General features: G+C 38.7%; 1 protein-coding gene across 4 annotated transcripts in view; it reads left to right on the forward strand.

The window, feature by feature from the left end:
• LOC5579004 overlaps positions 1-24,979 on the forward strand; it is a 511,737-nt gene that overhangs the window by 262,660 nt on the left and 224,098 nt on the right. Inside the window, exon 1 of one of the 4 annotated variants that reach the window (XM_021840140.1) lies at positions 6,645-7,005. The exons of the other annotated variants lie outside the window; for them this stretch is intronic. The gene's annotated coding sequence lies outside the window, so the exon portion shown is untranslated. Of the gene's footprint in view, positions 1-6,644; positions 7,006-24,979 lie in introns of those variants that run through there. 4 annotated transcript variants of the gene reach the window in all.

Genomic DNA, 24,979 nt, shown 5'->3' on the forward strand with positions numbered 1-24,979 from the left:
TCCAAGAATAACTGCAGAATTCCTCCTAAAATTTCTCCAAAGATTTTTCCAGGCATTCCAACAGTATTTCCTCCAGAACTTTTTTCAGGAACTCCTGTAAGGATTCAACCAGGAACTTCAAGAAATAGCTTGACGGTTTGCTCAAGGAATTTATTATCAGATTTTTCCGGGAACTTCTACATTCCTCCATGAATTTCCATGTTCCAAAAATATTTGAAGTAATATCTTCAGAATTTTTTCACACTGTTGAAAATTTACTAGAAGTTTTCCCTCGGATTTCCACAGTAATTTCTCAAAATATGCCTCCAGAGATGCCCCCAGAATTCTTCCAAGAAATCTCCAGCAATTTCCTCAGACAATCTTCCAGTACTGTTTTAGGTATAATCCCAGAAATCAAAAACTCTTAATAGATTCTTTTTAACATTTCCTTCATGAATTCTTAGAAGAATTCCTGAAAAAAAACCATTGAGAAATTCTGATGAAGACGGTTATCTGGAGGAATCATTGAAGGATTCTTTTGGAGATATTACGGAGTGATTCTTGGAAGAATCCCTGACGGAATTACTGGTGAAACTCTGGGCGTGGAATTTTCGGAGGAGTCTCCAATGATATTCCTGGAGCAATTTCTGGAAAATATCTATTTTTTAATTGTTGAAATCCTTGAAGGAAATACTGGAATCCATGTAGAAGTTCTCGAAAATATCTCTCATTCCCCGTCAAAATGATCTTGGGGAAATTCCATGAGAAACTCCATGAGAAATTTATTAAGCAGGTTATGGAGAAACTCATGAGAGAATCCCTGAAAAATTCCAGATAATTCCTGGAAGAATCTCTGGAGGAATCCTTGAAGAAATTTCTGTAAAATGTCTAGGGGAAAGCTACGGAGAATTTACTGAAATCACTGTAGGCATTTTCGAAAAAATCTGTAAATTATTAGGCGATGAAATTTTCCCAGAGAAATTCCTGAAAGTGTTTTACAAAAATTCTATGAAGGAATTTCTGAAAAAATGCTTCACAATCCCTTATGGAAACCCTGGGGAATATCTCTGGAATTTATTGGAAGAATCCCCGGGGAAATCTGTGGCGAGAATCCTGGAAAAATCTCTGGAGGCATCTTTTTTCGGAAAATATCTGAAATATTTCATGGTGAAATGTTTTGAGAAATTCTCTGAAGGATTTACTGCATTCTCCGGACTACTTTTCGAAAAAAAAATCATTGTATCATTTCCTGTTGAAATGTTCCTGTGGAAATTCGTTGAAAACTTCCTGCAGGAGCTTCTAGATTAATTCCTGAGCAAATCCCAGAACACATTCTTGAAGGAATTCCTGGAGAAATCCCTTTTGGAACGCTGGAGGAATCCAATCGAGAATTCTAGACGGGATCTCTGGAGGAATCATTGAAAAAATTTCTAGAAGATGAGTTCAGACATCAGTCCTGGTGAAATATTTCGAGAAATCCATGTAGGAGTTTCTGAAGGCAATCTGTGGAGGAATTCCTCTATAAGTTCTTTGAAGAATGATTGAAGGCTTTTTTTTAGTGAAAATTCAGGGAAATATCTATTTTTTTGAAGAAGTCTTTTAATGAAATCCTTGGACAAATCACTGTAATCCCTGAAGAAATTTACGAAAATATCTCCAAATTATTACCTGTGGAAATATTACGAGAGAAATTCGTTTAGAAATACCTGATGGAACCCTTGGAGGAATTCCTGAGGGAATCCTTGAACAAATTCTTGGAGGAATCCTTTTGAGTAATTCTTGAGAGCAATCTTTGGATAAACTGCACATGAAATTCTTGGAGGAATTTTTGGAGGAACTAGAGCAATTCTTGGAGAAATCCCAAGTGGAGTCTCTGGAATAATCTTTGGAGAATATCTTTGCATGAATTAGTAAAATCTTTGGATGAGTTTTCAAAACAACCTCTGCTTTATTTCGAGGTGGAATTTCCCTAGAGAAATTTCTTGAGAAATCCCTGAAGGATTTTCTTGAGGAATGCTGTGCATAAGGAATTCCTGGAGGAATTCTGGGTGGCATTTCTGAAAAATATCTAAATTATTTCTTGGAGAAATCTTTGAATTACTGGAGTCTCCGGAGGAGTTCTCGAAAATATTTCTTATTTCCTGGCAAAAGGATCTTAGAATAATTCTTCGAAAAATCCTTGAAGTGGATTTTGGAGAAATTACTGGGAAAATTTCTGGAGAAATCCCTCGAAGATCCTCTGGGCAAAAAAAAAAGGTTTAAAACTTGTAAGGTTCCCTCGTGAAACTTTGGAGGATGTCCAGAGGAAATCCTCGAAGGAATCCTTTGAGAAATTTCAAGAATATAGTTGATTTATATCAAGGTGAAGTCTATGAAAGAATTATTGAAATCCCTAGGAGAGTTTCTGAAAAAATCTGAATTTTTAACCGGTGAAATTTCCCTAGAGAAATCTCTGGAGGAGTTTTCAGACGAATTTCTGAAGGAATTCTGTGGAGGAACCCCTCGAGAAATTGCAGGACCCCCTGATGGATCGCTGGAGTAGCCCCTTTGGGATTTGGAGGAGTTTTCGGAAGAATGTTTTCCCTAGCGAAATTTAAGAAGGAATTCCTGGCGGAATCCTTGATAGAACCCAAGAGGAATCTCTGTGACAATCCTCTGAAGAATTCCTGGTTGAATCTGTGGTGAAATTTCTGGAGTACCTAAATGCGCTTTCAAAACAATCTCTAAATTATTTGCTGGCAATATGTCCCTAGAAAAAAAAATGTTGAGAAATTACTGAAGAAACTTCTGGAAAAAAATCAGTGGACAAACTCCTTACAAAAATCACAGAAGGATTCTCTTGAGAAAGAGAATCCTGTTCAGGATCCTGAGGAAAATCTTATTCAGAATTCTAAGGAAAATCCTGTTCAGGATTCTGAGGAGAATTTTTTTCAGGATTCATAGGAGAATCCTGCTCAGGATTCTGAGGAGTATCCTGTTCAGGATTCTGAGGAGAATCCTGTTCAGGATTCTGAGGAGAATCCTGTTCAGGATTCTAAAGAGAATTCTGTTCGGGATTCTTAGGAGAATCCTGTTCAGGATTCTGAGGAGAATCCTGTTCAGGATTCTGAGGAGAATTCTGTTCAGGATTCTGAAGAGAATTCTGTTCAGGATTCTGAGGAGAATCCTGTTCAGGATTCTGAGGAGAATCCTGTTCAAGATTCTGAGGAGAATCCTGTTCAGGATTCTGCGGAGAATCCTGTTCAGGATTCTGCGGAGAATCCTGTTCAGGATTCTGCGGAGAATCCTGTTCAGGATTCTGCGGAGAATCCTGTTCAGGATTCTGCGGAGAATCCTGTTCAGGATTTTGCGGAGAATCCTGTTCAGGATTTTGCGGAGAATCCTGTTCAGGATTCTGAGGAGAATCCTGTTCAGGATTCTGAGGAGAATCCTGTTCAGGATTCTGAGGAGAATACTGTTCAGGATTCTGAGGAGAATCCTGTTCAGGATTCTGAGGAGAATCCTGTTCAGGATTCTGAGGAGAATCCTGTTCAGGATTCTGAGGAGAATCCTGTTCAGGATTCTGAGGAGAATCCTGTTCAGGATTCTGAGGAGAATCCTGTTCAGGCTTTTGTGGAGAATCCTGTTCAGGATTCTGAGGAGAATCCTGTTCAGGATTCTGAGGAGAATCCTGTTCAGGATTCTGAAGAGATTTCTGTTCAGGATTCTGAAGAGAATTCTGTTTAGGATTCTGGAGAGAATCCTGTTCAAGATTCTGAAGAGGATCCTGTTCAGGATTCTGAAGAGAATCCTGTTCAGGATTCTGAAGAGGTTTCTTAGGAGAATCCTGTGCATGATTCTGAGGAGAATCCTGTTCAGGATTCTGAGGAGAATCCTGCTCAGGATTCTGAAGAGAATCATGTTCAGGATTCTGAAGAGAATCATGTTCAGGATTCTGAAGAGAATCCTGTTCAGAATTCAGAGGAGAACCCTGTTCAGGATTCCAAGAAGAATCCTGTTCAGGATTCTGAGGAAAATCCTGTTTAAGATTCCAAGGAGAATCCTGTTCAGGTGAGGGTTCTGGCATTCCAGTGTGATTCTCTTGAAGATTCTGAAGAGAATCCTGTCCAGGATTCTGAGGAGAATTCTGTTCAGGATTCTGAGGAGAATCCTGTTCAGGATTCTGAGGAGAATCCTGTTCAGGATTCTGAAGAGTATTCTGTTCAGGATTCTGAAGAGATTTCTGTTCAGGATTCTGAAGAGAATTCTGTTTAGGATTTTGGAGAGAATCCTGTTCAGGATTCTGGAGAGAATCCTGTTCAGGATTCTGGAGAGAATCCTGTTCAGAATTCAGAGGAGAACCCTGTTCAGGATTCTGAAGAGAATCCTGTTCAGGATTCTGAAGAGAATCATGTTCAGGATTCTGAAGAGAATCATGTTCAGGATTCTGAAGAGAATCCTGTTCAGAATTCAGAGGAGAACCCTGTTCAGGATTCCAAGAAGAATCCTGTTCAGGATTCTGAGGAAAATCCTGTTTAAGATTCCAAGGAGAATCCTGTTCAGGTGAGGGTTCTGGCATTCCAGTGTGATTCTCTTGAAGATTCTGAAGAGAATCCTGTCCAGGATTCTGAGGAGAATCCTGTTCAGGATTCTGAGGAGAATCCTGTTCAGGATTCTGAGGAGAATCCTGTTCAGGATTCTGAAGAGTATTCTGTTCAGGATTCTGAAGAGATTTCTGTTCAGGATTCTGAAGAGAATTCTGTTTAGGATTTTGGAGAGAATCCTGTTCAGGATTCTGGAGAGAATCCTGTTCAGGATTCTGGAGAGAATCCTGTTCAGGATTCTGGAGAGAATCCTGTTCAGGATTCTGAAGAGAATCCTGTTCAGGATTCTGAAGAGAATCATGTTCAGGATTCTGAAGAGAATCATGTTCAGGATTCTGAAGAGAATCATGTTCAGGATTCTGAAGAGAATCATGTTCAGGATTCTGAAGAGAATCCTGTTCAGAATTCAGAGGAGAACCCTGTTCAGGATTCCAAGAAGAATCCTGTTCAGGATTCTGAGGAAAATCCTGTTCAAGATTCCAAGGAGAATCCTGTTCAGGTGAGGGTTCTGGCATTCCAGTGTAGATCTTGGAGATTCTCTTGAAGATTCTGAAGAAAATCCTGTCCAGGATTCTGAGGAGAATCCTATTCAGGATTCTGAAGAGAATCCTGTTCAGGATTCTGAAGAGAATCCTGTTCAGGATTCTGAAGAGAATCCTGTTCAGGATTCTGAAAAGAAACCTGTTAAAGATTCTTAGGAGAATCCTGTTCAAAATTTTGAGGAGAACTCTGTTCAGGATTCCAAGAAGAATCCTGTTCAAGATTCTGAGGAGAATCCTCTTCAGGATTCTGAGAAGAATCCTCTTCAGAATTCTAAGAAGAATCCTTTTTAGGATTCCGAAGAGAATCCGGTTCAGGATTCAAAGGAGAATTCTGTTCAGGATTCCAAGGAGAATCCTGTTCAGAATTCCAAGGACAATACTGTATAGGATTCCATGGAGAATGCTGTTAGGATTCCAAGGAGAATCATGTTCAGGATTCTAGGGAGAATTCTCTTCAGGATTCTTAGGAAAAGCCTGTTCAAGATTCTAAGGAGAATTCTGTTCGGGACTCTGAGTAGAATCCTGTTCAAGATTCTGAGGAGAATCCTGTTCAAGATTCCAAGGAGATTTTGGTATTGATATGTGGATGCTGGTATTCCAGTGAGGGTTCTGGCATTCCAGTGTAGATTCTGGAGATTCTGAGGAGAATTCTGTTCAAGATTTTGAGGAGAATTCTGTTCAAGATTCTGAATAGAATTCTGTTCAGGATTCTGAGGAGAATCCTGTTCAGGAATTTAAGGAGAATCCTCTTCAGGATTCTATGGATATTCCTGTTTGGGATTCTAAGTTGAATCCTGTTCACTGTAGCTTTTATTACAACAAAATACCATATTCTTGGAAACACTTTGACTTGAGCTAGTACAAAACATTAGTAAATTGAGTAAACCTGTGATTCTGACGTAAGCTGAAGCGTTTGGTACAAAAATTGAGATAGGATCTTAGGATTCTATTGCCTCGAATGCTTTTGAACCCTATTTATGGTGAAAAAGGAGCACGACACACAACTGTCATCGACCCGCTTGACACATCTGTCACCAACCTGCTTCGCCACGCACCTGCGCAGTTATTCGCACCGTCTCACATCCTTTTTCCGACTTCCGTGTCGCGTTGAGGACAGCCGAACATTCCCGAAATCCCCCTGTCCTTCCGTCCGACGACCGACACGTCGCTATCACCATCATTGTTTTGCTTCCATCCTTCCTTCTGACGACACGACGACGCAAACCAAAACAAGCACCCGACGAATAGAAGGAAGAAGGGTGCGTGTGACTCATCCCCTTGTTATCTCGCTCGCAGACGGACGGACGGACACCCGAAAGGGAGAAGACACTTGAATAATAGGCCAGGAGAAGTGGATGAACTTGTCATTCATTTTTCTGTCAAATCTCATACAAAATCTACTTTTTCTTTGACAGAAATTCACTCTAGGTGAACCACTTCCCCTGGCCTATTGAGCTCGATTTGCGATTGTTGTGGGCTAAGGAGCAGGCGCAGTTCCGTTCGGAGGAACTTCGGCAGGAGCGACGACGGCGACGACACAGTTACCGCATTAGTTTCGACTCGGATTTCGCCTCTGACAGGACAGATTTCATCCGACTTTATAGGATTTTTCCCAAGAAAGGGGATTCTGGTGGTAAATAATCGGATTTTCGCGAGGATTCGGCTAAATTGCGTTCAATCAATTCGGAATAGTTCCAAAAAAAACCCCGAATTGGAAAAATTGGATCGATCAAAACAAAAACAACAACTACGCAGACGGCAAAGTAGGCTGTGTCCAAGTGTGAGAAAACATGGCCGCTTTGGATGGTGTGGTTCCGGAAAAATAAGGATACGTGAAAATCGGGACCAGCTGCTGCAGTTTTAACCTCGGAACATTCAAGTGGCAAATTCCAAGTGAAAATGTGAGTTCGGATCGAATAGATGGCTTCGGGTCATAATCATCAAGATGGATTAGGGCGGTGTTTTGACAGTTGATGTTCGTCGTGGAGGCCTCCTCGGGTTGGCGACGAGAAGTAGGCCGTGCAAGTTTTTTTTGACAGTCAGCTGTCGCGACGACCATATTGATTTTCCTCACACGTTGTCGACCTCCTTCCCTTTGTGTAGGGTTGCCAAATTAAAAACTGTATCTCTGTTTCTTAGAGCAACATATTTGTATTTTAAATCTATATTTACAGAATATCTGTATTCTGTTCTTTCGAAAAATCTGCTACAAAAATATCTCTATACAGACTATTGGTCACAAAAAGAAATTCTGAAGAATACAGACAAAATTTGTACATGTGGCAACCCTGCCACTATGTGCATGTTGGGAAGCTCCACGTCATGGAGCGATAAGGGCGAACGCAGATACAGTTGCAAGAGTATGGGGAAGCCTAATCTTATCGATCGGGCTATTGCAACAAGAAATCAAAGTGCAGGATTGGGGTTTTTGATTACGATTTTTTTTGGCTAAGCGTCATTTGCTCCAACATTTTGCTTGTTATCAGGGGGGATTAGAGATTTATCAAGGTCGTTTTGTCACGGGTGCATGGGACGTTGCTCTCAACTCAAGATATCGGAACCAGCTGAAATTATATTTCTAACAATGAGAATTAGCCATCATCATTATAACAACCAAATTGGACAACGCACCAGACCTGGTACTGGAAGACTTCCAGAATGTGCCCAATGTAACCAAAAACAATTGAAACAGTCTCCAAAATACTTGATTCGTAAAATCTTGACTTCCCGGAGGAAACCAGGTGTCCGGAAGGCCAATTTGACAAAAATATCCTGAAATAGAGATTTCTTCTATGCAGAACTTTCGGAGACTCCTCCTGACATTCCTCCAAAAATTCTCACTAATAGCCCTAAAAACTTCGCCCTAAAATTTCTTGCAAGATGTTTCAGGGGATGCCTAGAAAAATAACTCAATAGTTTGCTCTCGAAAATCCTATCGCAACTAGCTCATTTTTCGGAGATTTTTCCACTGATTCATCTACCGAATGCTCCAGAAGTTACTCTAACAGATATTCCAAATATTCCTACAAGAGATCGTCCAAAAAGCCCCCGAAAATTTATTCCACAGTCTTGAAATAAATCGAGAAGAAACCTTACGAGAATTCCTCTTGGAGTTTTCCAGCCATTTTTATATGTGTTCCTTCAAGAGTTTATCAGTGGTTCCTCTAAACAATTGCTCCGAAAAATTCCTTCAGGAATTATTTCAGCAAACTCTTCCAGGAATTCTTAAATAAATTCGATCAGTGACTGACCAAGCAGAATTCGTAATCATTTGATTTCGTCTATGATGGTCTATGATCGGCAATGTTTCGCAAGTTTCAGCAAGCTTAATAAATAACAGCAGCGAACGAGAGCCCCAAAGAGAGAGCGATGATACAAATTATTTCTCTCGCTTATTAGACCAATATATTAAAAAAAGAGTATGTAAAGTTTCACTTCATTAATTACTTCAGAAATCATTTGAGTAATTACTTTTATCATTCCTACACAGATCTCAACATATCAAAAAAAAATCAGAGGGGGTTGTATTCAAGACACGACCGCATGACGTTAACTACGCCAAGTGATTATCTGCATATAAATTTTAGTCGATTGGCTGAGTTTTTTTTTTTTTTGAGTGACCCTCCGCTCTCCTCCATACCAAAAAGCTCATGACGAGCCCCCTGGTAATGGACACTCAATTCTCAGCCACAGGCAACACTAAATTAAGAAAACAAATATTTATAAGAGGCTGAGAATAATCAAAAATGACAACAACAGGGAGTTTGAAACAAAATAACTAAGCTAAGTGGTTCTAGTGGATTGTAAATCCTTTTAAAGAAGCACATATGAAAAAGAAAATTTTACACTACAAATACGAAATTATAAATATATACGAATTATTATTATTATTAAACAGTTAAACTAATTGTTTGGAGACGATTAACAATCTTTTGTTTTAACGACATAGTTTCAATTCAAATAAGTAAATGTGGAATTCTTCGCCGCAGGAATTCTTTAAGGTTAGTTTTGAAGGAAAAGCTGTTAGTAATTTGTTGGAGATGTCTAGGTAAGACGTTATATTTCGAAGGACCAAGGAAGGAAAAACGTTTTTGACCAAAATTGGAATGCGCTCTAGATCGAGAGAGAGTATTAAATTGTCTAGTATTATGAATACGAGAAGCAATGTTGAGGGTTATGTTATGATGTAATAACGGATTGTGGAGAACATTATGAACCATTTGCAGCGTTTGCTGTTCGCAGATTCCTAAAATTGGTAAAGCGCGATGGGGTAGCTCAATATACAAACGGACAGTTGAAAACAGGATTGGTAAATTGAAGATAATTTTGAGGCAGCGATTTTGAAGGGTTTGAAGTTTTTTTAGCTTAGATTTGCATGCTCTACCCCATGAGAGAGTAAGATAATTCAGATGAGAATGAATATGGGCATAATAAAACAGAAGTAAAGCTTTGCGTGGAAGGTAGGATACTACTCGTTTAAGGACTCCACACATTGCTGAAATTTTATTGCGGACCGTTTTAATATGTTGATAACAAGATAATGTGCAATCAAGGGTAAGACCCAAATATTTAAAGGAATCAACTTTTTCGATAGTAGCAGTATCAATAATAAGGCTAGGTGTATTCGGTTGAGCTTTTCTTGGTAATCTGAAAATCATATACTTTGTTTTTTTTTCAGGTTCAAAGAAAGGAGATTGCAGGCAAAATAACTTTGAAGTAAACGCAGATCTTCACACATATTTGTTGTTATTAGTTCGGGATTTATAATAGGGTAAACCCAGAGCGAAACCCGTATTGCATGCTGTATAATACATTATTCCTGTCGAAAAACTTCATTAAACGTGTCACCAAAAGCTTTTCAAATATTTTGTTAAAAACAGATAAAGTGGATATAGGCCGATAATTATCTGCTAAACAGCGATCTCCTGATTTAAAAATTGGTATGACTTTAGCAACCTTGAGGCATTCAGGATATAAACCTGTTTCAATTATTAAGTTAAAAGAATCAGTAAGTATACGAGAAAAGGCTACAACATTGTTTTTGATTATTTTTGCCGGTATGCAATCTGGGCCGGAACTTTTGTTCGAATTCAAGTCGTTGATAAGAAGTGTAACCTCATTTATAGAAGCAGGCTGTAGAAAACATGATTCCGAAATCGGATTTATGTACTGCAATGGGTTTTCAAGTGTAGATGGAATTTGTTGGGCCAATTTACAGCCAACTGTTGAAAAATGCTCATTAAAGGCTTCGCATACCATTTTTGCATCAGAAGTGTATTGACCATTCACATTTAGTGTCAATTCGGTATTGGTTTTCGATTTTCCTAAGATAGAGTTGATATTTTTCCATAATTTTGAATGGGTGGTGTTATTCAACAAGTTCTCATAATACCTCTTTTTCGTTTGCTTTTTAGCGACATCTAATTTGCTCGATATATGTTTTAGAAGTTCGGCTAGGTGAGAATCATTTGGATATTTACGACACTTTTTCAAATAGTTGTTTTTAAGTTTGATCAAAGACCACAATTCTAAATTCATCCAAGGACAATGCGTACCTTTAATATTAACCGTTTTGGACATTGTTCTAGTACAGTTTTTCAAGAGCGTATTATATTTAGCAATAATATTACTCAAACAATTGTCAACAATGTCTATAACTCCGATGGTATCGATAAAAGACTTGAAATCTCTATGCAGTTTATCGTGATTAACTATGTTTTTCGACAGCACAACTCTATCTGAAAGGAAACGTAAACCAAATTCTGGCAATATGAGAGAATGATCACTAACATCATTTAAAATAGTATGGTTATATAAGCGATGGGCATCAGACATTTTACATATAACATGGTCAAGAACATTGGAACTGGCTGGTCTGGTAACAAATGAATTTGAACATAAAAAGTTATAAGATTGCAAAAGATATTTGTATTTAAGAACAACATTGTTATTTATTAGGTTAACAGGTACATTAACATCGCCAAAGATGAAACAGGGGTGACTTGTACTCTTATTAAGCCAGCATTCAATGAATTCATAAAACACATTGAAGTCAAATGATGGTGGGCGATAAACACCATGAATTTCATACTTTTCCCCATTAATTTGAAGTTCAACAGATATATGATGGAATCCTCCACTAGATAGATTTTCAAGAATATTATATTTTATGGTGTCTCTAATATACACAGCCAATCCACCTGACGAATTTCCTCGACTAGAAAAAATGCTATTGTAACCATTTATTTTATATAATCCAGTATTATCGGCTTTGATCCACGTTTCTCCCAGTATTATAACGTCAATGGGGACCACAAAATGATCAATAGACAACAAAATATTATCAAACTTACTCATATCATTTATTCCACGGACATTCCACTGTAAAACACGCAAATATTTCGAAGAGTTTCTTCCACAAGACACATTGAACTCATCAATATGGTTATGATAATAATTTAAAGACTTATCCATTACTAAAATTTATATTGAGACATAAACATACACGCATAAGACTACTGTTACATTGAAATTGATGATGGAACAAACTAATAAACATTCTTCTTTCTCTTTGGTGATGGTGATTGGTTCATAGCGACCGAGTAAGCATTCATAATACGGTTCGAATCATCTCTAGTTTTGATTACATCGGGTTTCGAATCTTCATGCTTTTTAACAAGTATCCCTCCGCCTCTTCCAGGCCAAACAAACTTAATTTTCAGTAATTCCTGGGACTCACGCATTTTACGAAGAAGCTCCAATGAAAGGGGAGTCCATTCGTCCCTAATACTAACTGTCGTTGGTTTTCCATTGACTAAAAAGTTTTCATTAATGTTAGTTGACACAATTTTACCAAACTCTCTTTTCTTGGACAGAACCATTTCTTTAACACTCACATCTTTGAATTCGATTTGTATTGGAATCATCACATTAGATTTATTGCTGACAACAACCTAGTGGCTGATACTATCGAGTCTTGTTCTATTTGCGCTCCGACTTGAGCGATAGTATTATGGACAGTAGCTAAAACGTTTTCATTTGGTATATATGGGAGCCCTAGCAGGACAGCATTTTTTGAAATAGCTTTGCGGTCAGATTTATCTACATTCGCTTCCAACTTATGGACAAAACTGGTTAGTTTTGAATGAGATTCAGTTAGTTCATTGATACGCTGCTTTAAACATTCATTTTCCAACCGTTAGTTCAAAGATACCTCTGAGCATAACTTAGAGAGTTCATTGAGTAGTCACTTCTTGGATATTTCAACCCAATATTCAACAATCTTTTCAAGGCTAGTTTAAATAACTCCTCCAAAGTACTTCCAGTAATTTCCCCAGAGGCTTCTCTTGTGAATCTTCAAGCATACCTACAGAAATCCCCAAAATTTTCCAAGAATCCTTATAAAAAAAAACTTAAGGCTTCCTCATAATTTTTTTCGCAAATTAATCTAGAATTTTTAACAGATATTTTTGAAGAAACATAATATGAAATCCCAGAAGAGATAGATTGAGTTATTTCCTTCTCTGGATGTATTCCTAATGTGTCCCTTGAGTAATTTTTGACTGCATTCATGGTGGAATCCTGAAAAATATAGCTCCTAGGAAGTCGCTGAATCAATTCCTGAAGAAATCGTTTAGGTTGGAAAAATATCCCAGTGACATTCCTTTAGAAATTCGGAACAACTTCTTCTCAGAATCCAGAAGATGAATCTCCTCAGAATCTAAAGCAGGGCTGTTTTTAGCATCCTGAACAGGATTCTCCTCAAAATCCTTAATAGGATTCTTTTCAGAATTCTGGATAAAATTGTCCTCATAATCCTGGATAGGATTCTCCTCTGAATCCTGGATAGGATTCTTCTCAGAATCCTGGACAAGATTCTCTTCAGAATCCTGAAAAGGGTTCTCCTCAGAATCCTGAACAGGATTCTCCTCAGAATCCTGAGCAGGATTCTCCTCAGAATCCTGAAAACGATTCTCCTCAAAATTCTGAACAGGATTCTCCTAAGAATCCTAAACAGGATTATTTCAGAATCCTGAAAAGGATTCATCTCAGAATCCTGAACAGGATACTCCTCAGAATCCTGAGCAGGATTCTCCTCGGAATCCTGAGCAAAATTCTCCTCAGAATTCCGAGCAGGATTCTCCTCATAATCCTTAGCAGGATTCTCCTCAGAACCCTGAGCAGGATTCTCCTCAGAATCCTGAACAGGATGCTCCTCAGAATCCTGAGCAGGATTCTTCTCAGAATCCTGAAAACGATTCTCCTCAAAATTCTGAACAGGATACTCCTCAGAATCCTGAGCAGGATTCTCCTCGAAATCCTGAGCAAGATTCTCCTCAGGATTCTGAGCAGGATTCTCCTCAGAATCCTGAAAAGGATTCATATCAGAATCCTGAACAGGATACTCCTCAGAATCCTGAGCAGGATTCTCCTCGGGATCCTGAGCAGGAATCTCCTCGGGATCCTGAGCAAGATTCTCCTCAGAATTCTAAGCAGGATTCTCCTCAAAATCCTCAGCAAGATTCTCCTCAGAATCCTGAAAACTATTCTCCTCAGAATCCTGAACAGGATATTCCTCAGAATCCTGCTCAGAATCCTGAAAAGGATCCTCAGCAAGATTCCCCTCAGAACTCTGAGCAGGATTCTCCTCAGAACCCTGAGCAGGATTCTCCTCAGAATCCTGAACAGGATGCTCCTCAGAATCCTGAAAACGATTCTCCTCAGAATCCTGAACAGCATACTCCTCAGAATCCTGAGCAGGAATCTCCTCGGGATCCTGAGCAAGATTCTCCTCAGAATTCTGAGCAGGATTCTCCTCAAAATCCTCAGCAGGATTCTCCTCAGAACCCTGAGTGAATTCTCTTCAGAATCCTGAACAGGATTCTCTTCAGAACCCTGAGCAGGATTCTCCTCAAAACCTTGAGCAGGATTCTCCTCAGAATCCTGAACAGGATGCTCCTAAGAATCCTGAACAGGATACTCCTCAGAATCCTGAGTAGGATTCTCCTCGGAATCCTGAGTAGGATTCTTCTCAGAATTCTGAGCAGGATTCTTTTTGGAACCCTAAGCAGGATTCTCATTGGAAGCCTGAGCAGGATTCTCCTAAGAATCCTTAAAAGGATTCATCTCAGAATCCTGAACAGGATACTCCTAAGAATCAGCAAAATTCTCCTCAGAATTCCGAGCAGGATTCTCCTCAGAACCTTGAGCAGGATTCTCCTCAGAACCCTGAGCAGGATTCTCCTCAGAATTCTGAACAGGATTCTCCTCAGAATCTTGAGTAGGATTCTCCTCAGAATCTTGAGTAGGATTCTCCTCAGAATCCAAAACAGGATTCTCCTAAAAATCCTGAAAAGGATTCATCTCAGAATCCTGAAAAGCATTCATCTCAGAATCCTCAACAGGATACTCCTCAGAACCCTGAGCAGGATTCTTCTCAGAATTCTGAACAGGATTCTCTTCGGAATCTTGAGCAAGATACTCCTCAGAACCCTGAGCAGGATTCTCCTCAGAATCTTGAGTATGATTCTCCTTAGAATCCAAAACAGGATTCTCCTAAGAATCCTTAAAAGGATTCATCTCAGAATCCTGAACAGGATACTCCTAAGAATCAGCAAAATTCTCCTCAGAATTCCGAGCAGGATTCTCCTCAGAACCCTGAGCAGGATTCTCCTCAGAACCCTGAGCAGGATTCTCCTCAGAATTCTGAACAGGATTCTCCTCAGAATCTTGAGTAGGATTCTCCTCAGAATCCAAAACAGGATTCTCCTAAAAATCCTAAAAAGGATTCATCTCAGAATCCTGAAAAGGATTCATCTCAGAATCCTGAACAGGATACTCCTCAGAACCCTGAGCAGGATTCTCCTCGGGATCCTGAGCAAGATTCTCCTCAGAATCCTGAGCAGGATTCTCCTCAAAATCCCCAGCAGCATTCTCCTCAGAATCCTGAGCAGGATTCTTCTCAGAATCCTAAACAGGATGCTTCTCAGAATCCTGAACAGGATTCTCCTCAGAATCCTGAAAACGATTCTCCTCAGAATCCTGAACAAGATACTCCTCAGAATCCTGAGTAGGATTCTCCTCGGAATCCTGAGTAGGATTCTTCTCAGAATTCTGAACAGGATTCTTTTTGGAACCCTGAGCAGGATTCTCCTCAGAACCCTGAGCAGGATTCTCCTCAGAATCCTGAACACGATTCTCCTTAGATTCCTAAACAAGATACTCCTCAGAATTTTGAACAGGATGCTCCTCAGAACCCTGAACAAGATTCTCCTCAGAATCCTGAAAACGATTCTCCTCAGAATCCTGAACAGGATACTGCTCAGAATCCTGATCAGGATTCTCTTTGGAGTTCTGAGCAGGATTCTCCTCAGAACTCTGAGCAGGATTCTCCTCAGAATCTTGAGTAGGATTCGCCTCAGAATCCAGAACAGAATTCTTCTCATAATCCTCTTTAGATTCCTGAATTTTGCAATGAACTTCCCCCGGTTTGGTGCTCGTTTATGTGGGTTTTATCGTGTAGAAGATGCTTAACTGACTCTCATGATGTGAGGTGGCTCATGATTGTTCCAGAGAGCGATAAGTTGTTGAGATATTCCCAATTTTCTCAAAATTCAATTGATAAATCTTTTTTTCCAAAATTCTATCTCATCCAGGGTTTGCTTCTAACATTTCTTAAGCTCTTTTCTCAAGTAAAATTCCATGATTTTATTTAAAGTTTCACTCCATTAATTACTACAGAAATTATTTTAGTAATTACTCCAAGTATTCCTACACAAATCTCAACTTATCTAAAAAAAAATCTTCCAAGACTTCTCAGGAGTCGAGGAGTTTTTTTCAGAAGTTCTTGCAAGAATTCATCATGAATTTCTACAGAAATTTAATCAATATAACAATAAGATTTTTTTTGGAGATACCTCCAGGATTTTTCTCCAATAATTTCAAACAAATATCGTTGACGATTCCCTGGTGAAACTTCTGAATGACAATTTGAAATGAATTTTTAGGAAATCAGTGAAGGTAACTCTGGAGAAATTACTGCTTGAATTTCTGAAGTTGATCCCAATAAAAATCTTGGACCAAACTGTAGTGAAATCGATGAAAGAACTTCTTGATCAATCGCTGGCGGACTAAGAACTTGCCTGAGATATTTGTGAAAGAATCTCTGGAGGAATTATGGAAGACACTCCAGAATTTTTACAGGCATCCCGAAAATGATTTATTGAAGATTCCTTTAAAATCCATCAGCAATTCCTCATGATAAAATCTCAATATTGGTGCAGAGATTTATCTAGGAATTTTTCATTATTATTTGAAAACTAGTGGTCCCGGCATACTTCGTCTTGCCTTCAAGTAGACCGTTGAAAAACGTCATGATAAATACATATAACATGACAGATTCGTTCACTTTCGTTTTTTCGACATTCTCTGTGAATATCCTGAGATTTGTATGTTCACAAACTCGTTGGAGCACATCCGGATCCTAACTATGAGTGAATTTTCTTAATCCGATAGCCCGTTCTCGAGTCAATTCGTGACATACAAACACCATTCCAGTTGTTTTATATAGACAGAAGATAGATGATCATCAGAAACTCTGACGTTCAGTATTTGTTTTGAGATATCGCCAGGTTGTTTTTGCAGACAATATTTCAGATATTTTTCCCATGAACCTTCCAACATCTGCCGGATTCCTTCCCTGTGAAATTTGTCAGGAGGTTGTCATGAAATGTTCTCAAGGATTAGCTCAATGGTTAATTCAATCGTAAGTCCATAGATACCTCTGAGAATGCCTCTAAGAGTTCATTTAGTGTTCGCTTCTTGAATCAATAAAAAATCAAAAACTTTTCCAAAAAGAGTTTTAGTAAATCCTTAAAATACTAACAATAATTCCCCAGTGGTACATCAGAAGTTCATTCAAAGGTTGCCACTAGAGTTTCCCCAAAAACCTCTAAAAAACTCCCAGCAGCTTCTTCAAGATTTTCTTCTAAAATTATTCTAGAGTTGTCAATCGTATTTTTCAAAGAAAATTTTTACTAAACCCAGGGAGAGATACTGTGTGAGATTTCCTTCACTGAATCTATTCGTATTGTACCTGGTGAGTAACTCTTGACTATATTTCTCTTTAGAATCCTGAACAGGATTCTCCTTAGAATCCTGAACAGGATTCTCCTTAGAATCCTGAACAGGATTCTCCTTAGAATCCTGAACAGGATTCTTCTTAGAATCCTGAACAAAATTCTCCTCAGAATCCTGAACAGGATTCTCCTCAGAATCCGGAACAGGATTCTATTCAGAATCCTGAACAGGATTCTATTCAGAATCCTGAACAGGATTCTCTTCAGAATCCTGATTAGGATTCTCTTCAGAATCCTGATTGGGATTCTCATCAGAATTCCGATTAGGATTCTGTTTAGAATCCTGATTAGGATTCTCTGTAGAATCCTGATTAATATTCTCTTCAGAATCCTGAACAAAACTCTCCTCTGGATTGTGATTGTGACAACTTGGAAAGTTATGATAAAATTAGTTCATAGACGACGTTTCGATCCTAGGGCTCGAATTCTTCTTCAAGATACTAAGGAGGAGAAAACTTTGATTCTCCTAATGAGCTTCAAAATCTTCTGCATAAATCCACCGAATTCGGAAATACTGACCACGATTCGCCTTTGCTTCTTCACTTGAATCGAAGAACAATGGCATCTGGTGACAGAAACCATCATTCGAACATTGTAACCAGTTGTGAAAACGATTTCAAACTTTTACGTATGGATAATTAATCAAAAAACTTCAACTCGCGACAACCGCTTATTAAATCGAGTCTCCCTTCACACAATACGCACCCGCTTATTAGTCATGCAAACGTCGAGCTAGATCGGGTGTTTCTCTACGTGACATTGTATGTACGACAAACACGCATAAATGGATAACGTGTGCACTTGCCGTACAACAAACAACCCCTTCTCTGTCTCCGATAGTCCGATAGTGTGGTTGATCCGAGTTGCTCGGCAGTCGCCCGGTAGTCTCGTTCAGATGTTTTAGTGCTGGACTTCTGGACGACCAGCAAGGCGACCCTGATGGAAAATACTATAGAAATATTATAGGTTTTATTGTAACAATACCATATTATCCACTAGGGTTCAACTTTTTAACATTGGGGTTGTTCCTATCTGACACTTCGGAAGGGACACGGAAAACAAAAAAAATATCAAAATTTGAGTTTAAACCAATAGGGTCCTAAAGGTCTATCCCAATTTTAGTGCCAAACGTTTAAGTTTAGGCCAAAAACATATGTTTACTCAATTTTTTAATGTTATTTTTTTGTTTAAGTCCAAACAATTTTTTTTTAGATTTTGCCACACTCCTTGGCTTAAACTCAAATTTTGGGTGTATTTTGCTTTCCGTGTCCCTTACGAAATGTCAGATAGGAACAACCCCAGTGTTAAAGCTATAAGCCCTGTGGTGTTTTTGTCGATTAAGCGAACGTCAAACATGATCAAAAGTGTCAAGGTTCATTTATAGACCCAGTTTTTAAATGAAAGTTTAAATATGATGTAGCCGTTCTTTGAGCGGGAAAAATTGCTAAAATAGATGCAGTAACATGCTCTTTTGTGTCATTAAATAAAAACAAGATTTCATTTAACATTTTAGGACCCAATTGACGTAACAAAATCTCAAAAATCTGAAAACAAAATGTTTTTTTTTGCCGCATACTAACGAAAAGCATTTAAAAATTGAGCAAACATGTGTTTCTGACCTAAACTTAATCGTTTGGTACTAAAATTGTGACAGGGCTTTGGGACCCCATTCGCAATTTTCATTGAGAACTATATGTACATTATAAACGCTATGTTGCACCATAGGCTTTATGGTGTTTGAATAAGTTCAACTTTCAAACTGGTTGTAAATTTTTATTCGGGTCACTTCGAGTGATCAAGTCGTCAAGTGCTGTTCGCGTATTCGAGTTGATAATGGTGCGTAAATCACCCAACACTAAAAAAGCGCGAACGGAGGGAAAATCGGTGGACGGTTCGAATATGCAAATTCGACTTGGGCAAATGTCGCGATTTTGCAAATCCGGCCATTTGTTCGAAGAGGCAAGCAAATTTGATTTATTCGAGGTGATTGGTTTCGAGGTAAATTTAGAACGGGGAGGGAACGGTTTTCGATGAGATCATTGTGGACAGGTTTTGACGAGATTTGTGAGGTGAACAAACAATCAGTCGTAAAATTGGATGTGCGCGTGGTTGCATTTTTAAGAAGGTGTTTGTCTGCCGATGATCGAATCGACGGAGACAATTTCTTTGCATTGGGATTATGGCGTTTTCAGTTAAATTGAATGCTTAGGCTCGCTTAAGCTTACGTCAGAAATACACGTCTAGTCAATTTTCTAATGGTTTCAGTAAAAAAACTGTTTTTTCTTGTTTTCTGAGTTTATGGCACACTCCTGCATCTTAACTCCAATGTTTGGTGAATTTTATTTTTCTTCTACTACTCTGGGTGACCGAGAGTGATGTCTACTATCAAGGGATGTCATGTCGTTTGGGTGAGTTTTGGTTTTCCGTGTGTCTTCCGAAATGTCAGATAGGAGCTGTGTTGTTATATTCACCAAAATGGTTATGATGAGTGAATTTGATGAAAAGCACCGACATTTTTTGTTGAATAGGATTCATCGAATGTAGCACGGTTGTTGCACCAGGGCCAGATTATTTTCTCAAGCGCGTACACGGAAAAAAAAATTCCGATAAAAAAATAGGCACCGAATAACAAAAGTTTATGCATTAATGACTATTTTTTATTCTTCTTTCATTTATTCTGAGATTCTCCCGGAAGACCATCCAAGAAAATAAATTGAATCACTTTAGGATTCTTCAAGAAATTTGGAAATTTCTCCTGGGATTTTTCGGAAAATCTCACTGAGATTCTCCCTGGAATCCCTCATTAATTCTTCCGGGTAAATTCTCTGGGATTATCCCAAAAATCTCTCTGAAGTGCTTCCGGCAATCCTCATAGAATGAAAATCTTCTGAAATTTATCAGGAAATCCCTCTGTAGCTCATTCATAAACTTACCTCGAGCTGTTCCGCCCAAAAAATTTCCCTGAAAATGTGCCGAAAATGTTTCCATGATTGCTATCTCGAGAGGTAAAATTCTTTAAAAAGATCTGGGATCCTTCTGAAAATCTTTTAAAGATTTTTCTTGAAATCTTTCGGGGTTCCGTACAAAAATACCTCAGGGCTACTTCCGACAATCCATCCAAAATTATTACATTAAACAATCTGAAGTTTTTTCCAGAAAACCATCACTTATTCTTTCGTGAACGTCCCTGGGACTTTTTTGGATATCCTTCTTAGATTCTCTCAGGATTATTCCTATTCTTCTGAGATTCCCGGAAATTCGCCTGAAACAATAGTAAAAAAAAATCTATTCTTTCACAAACAACTTATTTCGTTCAAATTCTTGGGATTCTTCCGGAAATACCTATGGAATACTTTCGGAAATCCTGTCCGGAAATTCCTCCAGATATCTCTCGGAGATTAATTTAACAATCTTTTTTATGGGAATTCACCAGAAATTTGTTCAAAAAATTCTCAGGAATTCTTCAGAAAACTACTCAGAAATTGTTCGGAAATCCTTCTGGCCCTTTTCTAGAAATCCGTCTTCAATTCTAACGAAAATCCAGATTTAGTTTTTCCATAAATCTTTCTGGGAAAATTTTTAATATCCGTTGGGAACTCTGATATTCTACTACAATCTCTCTGTGATTCTTCGGGAAAATGTTTTTGATTTTTTTTTGTGATTTATCAGTTCATTTCCTTGGAAATTTTCTAAAATTGTTGTAGGCATCTACAGAAAATCCCTTTTGAATTCAAATGTAATTCCCATAAGAAAACTTCCGGACAACCCTCTGAGACTCTTAAAAATACCGCTTTCTGGAGTTCTTCTGGCTCTGGAATCATTCCAGATAATATTCAGGATTTTTCCGGATTTCTTCAATTTTTCCAAAATCCGCTGGGAAATTCCTGAAAATCTTACAGGAATTCTTCCGAAATAATATCTGAGATTCTTTTAGATCTTCTTCTTCTTCTTCTTCTTCTTGGCATTACGTCCCTAGTGAGACAGAGCCTGCTTTTCGGTTTAATGTTCAATGTAATTCTTCCATAAATCCTAATGGGACTCTTTCAGTTTAGAATTTTTACGGATATCCTTGAGTAATCCTTGCAGAAATCCCTCCAAAATTCATTCAGAAATCTCTCTGTGATTCTTTCGCAAATTATCCCAGGATTCTTCCGGCATTTTTTTTACAATCCCAAAGAAATTCCCAGAAGCATTTTCAGAAGAATTCCAGAATGATTTTCGGGAGAGTCCTAGAATTATTACCTGAAGGATCCCAATGGTAATTCCAGAAGAATACCAGAACGATTCACGGTAGAATCCCAGGAAAACTTCCGGTAGCATCCTTGAATGATGTCGGGATGATATGGTATTTCCGGATGAATCTCAAAAGGTTTTACGGAAGAGCAGGAATAATTCCAGAAAAAAAAATCCGGAAGTATCTTTCAAAGATATTATGAAACCTTCCAGTAGGATGTCCGGGAAAATCCTAGGGAGATACTCGAAGATTTCTTGAAAAATCCAGGAGGAATTCCCAGAAGCATTCTAGAAGTAATTGTGGAAGAACTTATGAAAGAATCTTAGTAAAAAATCTAGTAGGAAGTATTCAAAGGATCCTCAGACAGATTTCCGAAAGAATTCCATAAGATTTTCCGAAAGATTCCTCCAAAGATATTCGGAAGTATTTTCCACAGGATTTTAGGAAGAGTCCCAGAAATATTGTGTTATAGGATAATGACGAAACAATTACAGAGGCTTTTTATATGAATTCCAGAAGGATTTTTTTTTGTATTCCAAAAGGATTTCTGAAAGCATCTCAGAGCTGTTTTCATTAGAATTCAGAGGCATGCTCGAAAGAATCCCATCAGTATTACCGGACCGGTATAATCTTAGAAACATTTTCGTAAGAATCTCAGAGTTCGTAGGAATTCCAGAAGAATTTCTATTAGAGCCCTAGGAAATCGTTGGGATAATCTCTAAAAAATATCGAAGAGATTTGCAATAGAATTTTCGGTAGAAACTTCCGTAATATTTTCGATTAAAATTCTAAGAAATTAATTTCCGGGATTATAAAAGAAATCCCATACGCTAAAATCACAGACGAATTACTTCAAGAATCCCAAATAAATGACCAGAAGAATTACAGAGAAATGTCTAGAAGAATCCTAGAAGTAATACCGGAAGGGTCCTATAAATCTGTTTGGAAGAATCTCAGAGCGATATCTTCAAGAACACCGGGGGTTCCAGAAGAATTTAAAGAAATATTTAAAAAAAAATCAGATTACCAGAACAATTCCAGTGGGGTTTTGGAATAAATCAAGAGGAATTTAAGGAGGAATTCTAGGGGCATTTCCCAAATGATTCTAGAGCAATTTTCTCAAGTATAATTAAGGATTTTTCCTTAGAAATGTATAATAATATTATGATTCAAATCAATTTCTTGTGTAGCATTGGATTTCACTGTGAAGGCAAATCGTAACAAAAACATTACATTCAATCTATAAATCTCCATTCAGGTGATTTGTTATGTGATGATAAATACTTGAATTATATTGTATCAAAAATTAACAATAAAAAAATAGAAACTAAATAGTAATTAAATAGTAATTAAGAATTGAAAATATTAAGTCTTCTGTAATCAAATGCCTGCTGAACTGCATGTCTAGTTATTCGATATTTAAAATAAAATTTGTTCAGCCAAACATGATAGTTTTTCCGCATGAACCAACAACGACCATTGCTTTAAGTTATGAGATTTTTTCTTGTAACTCCGAGATCGCAGATTGGTTGAACGCGTTCAATAGGGTCCTAAAATGTATAATGAAATCTTGTTTTCATTTAATAACGAGAAAGAGCATGTTACTGTGACAACTTTAGCCATTTTTCCCGCACAAATAACGGCTATATCATATTTAAACTTTAATTTAAAAATTGGGTTCATAAATGAACCTTGATACTTTTGATCATGCTTGACGTTCGCTTAATCGACAAAAACACCACAGGGGTTTTAGTTTTAACACTGGGGTTGTTCCTATCTGACATTTCGGAAGGGACACGAAAAACAAAATACAGCCAAAATCTGAGTTTAAGCCAAGGGGTGTGACAAAATCTCAAAAACCATAAAAAACAAATGTTATTTTGGGCTTAAACAAATGGAAAACATTAAAAAATTGAGTAAACATGTGTTTTGGGCTTAAACTCAAGCGTTTGGAACAAAAATTGGGAAAGGGCCTTAGGACCCTTTTACGGCAGACCCTTGACTTATTGATTTGTTGCTATTGATTCGCTTTCCGTTGTCACTGCACCACACTTATATGGCGTCGACGTCCGCTTGCATGGCTATGCCGTCTAAAGCAGAGTGAATTACCCGATATAGCTTAAGATCGTCTGCGAAGGATAAATTGCAAGACGAGAGCAGCTGATACAGATCGTTCGCGAACATTATGAGGATCAGCGGGCCGACTACGCTTCCTTGCGGTACTCCCGAAGTTATTTCGAACGCGCTGGAGCTTGCGGATTTGGCGGTCACGTATGCCGTTCGATTGGAGAGACACAAAATACGCTCATTGAGTTGTCCATCCTGAAAATCCTGCGACATCTTTTCGGCTGTCAAGAGATGCGGTACAGTGTCGGAAGCCTTCACAAAATCTATGTAGATTGATCTCCCAGCTGATAGAGGATAGAGCAGCATCCAAATAGTCGAAGTTGTAGCGTTCGAAGTTGAAGCTAATGTCTCCAGATTGGTCGTCAAAGACGTCGGGAAAGTTGGTACTCGGAAAGTTGGGCTCGACTAGATCGAGATGCTCCAGTAAATTAACAAATACTTGATCTAGTAGATTACCGTTGGCGTTCACGGTGATGTTCATCTGCTAGAGACCGTTGGCAAAAGTGACCTCGACGAGTGTCAGGTCTTGCTTAGTGGAAGCGTTTTAAGGAAGGTAGCCGTTGATATATTCGTCCAATTGCCAGCGGAGATTTGGAAGATTAAAATCGCCTAGCTGCAGGAAAATATCTGACTCCGTAATTTGCTGAATGTCTGATGAGCAAGCAAAGTTCAGATCAGGTCCAGAATTTGGTGGAAGGCGTATTGTGCACATGATCAGCCAACAACCTTGCAGCTTTATGTCAACACCTGCTCAATACACTCATATCCAATGCATATCACTAGCTCGCACTGGAAGGATTTCTTGACGGCGATAAGAACTGCTCCACCTCGAAGAAAATTACTGAATAATGCACTACGGTTGCAACAGAGTCAGATGAAAACTCAGCGTTACCGATGTCCGGTCAAAGCTATGTTTCGGTGAAGGCGATGATGTCGTAGCCACAGCTTGACAGTGCCAAACGTAACTTAGCAGTCTTGGTGCGTAGACCTCTGACGTTTTGGTAGTAGACTGACGTAGAAAACTTCACTATCGGGGTTGAATTCGTTGCTAGGGCTGGCCCAAGCGCATTCGCTTCGACGCTGCTCGGATGACAAAGAGCTAGAAGCGGCAACAACATCAGCGAGCGAATTCTTCGATGAAGGAGCGTACTTGCCATTAACTATGAGTTGGAAGACCCCTTCACCACACCCACGTACAGGAAGGGGACGCCTGTTGGCCGTTGGCTGAAAAACCTGGACAGCTGTGGGGGTTCTGGAGCCTCTGGAGCTTCCATATTACTGGATATCGTGCGTCCCAGTATACGGCCGATTGAAGCTAAAGATCTAAGGAGCAAACGGCGTGCTGAAACGCCTCGGTTAGCGTTCGATGGTCATTGC

This window comes from Aedes aegypti, chromosome 1, assembly GCF_002204515.2.
Source record: "Aedes aegypti strain LVP_AGWG chromosome 1, AaegL5.0 Primary Assembly, whole genome shotgun sequence".
Classification (NCBI taxonomy): domain Eukaryota; kingdom Metazoa; phylum Arthropoda; class Insecta; order Diptera; family Culicidae; genus Aedes; species Aedes aegypti.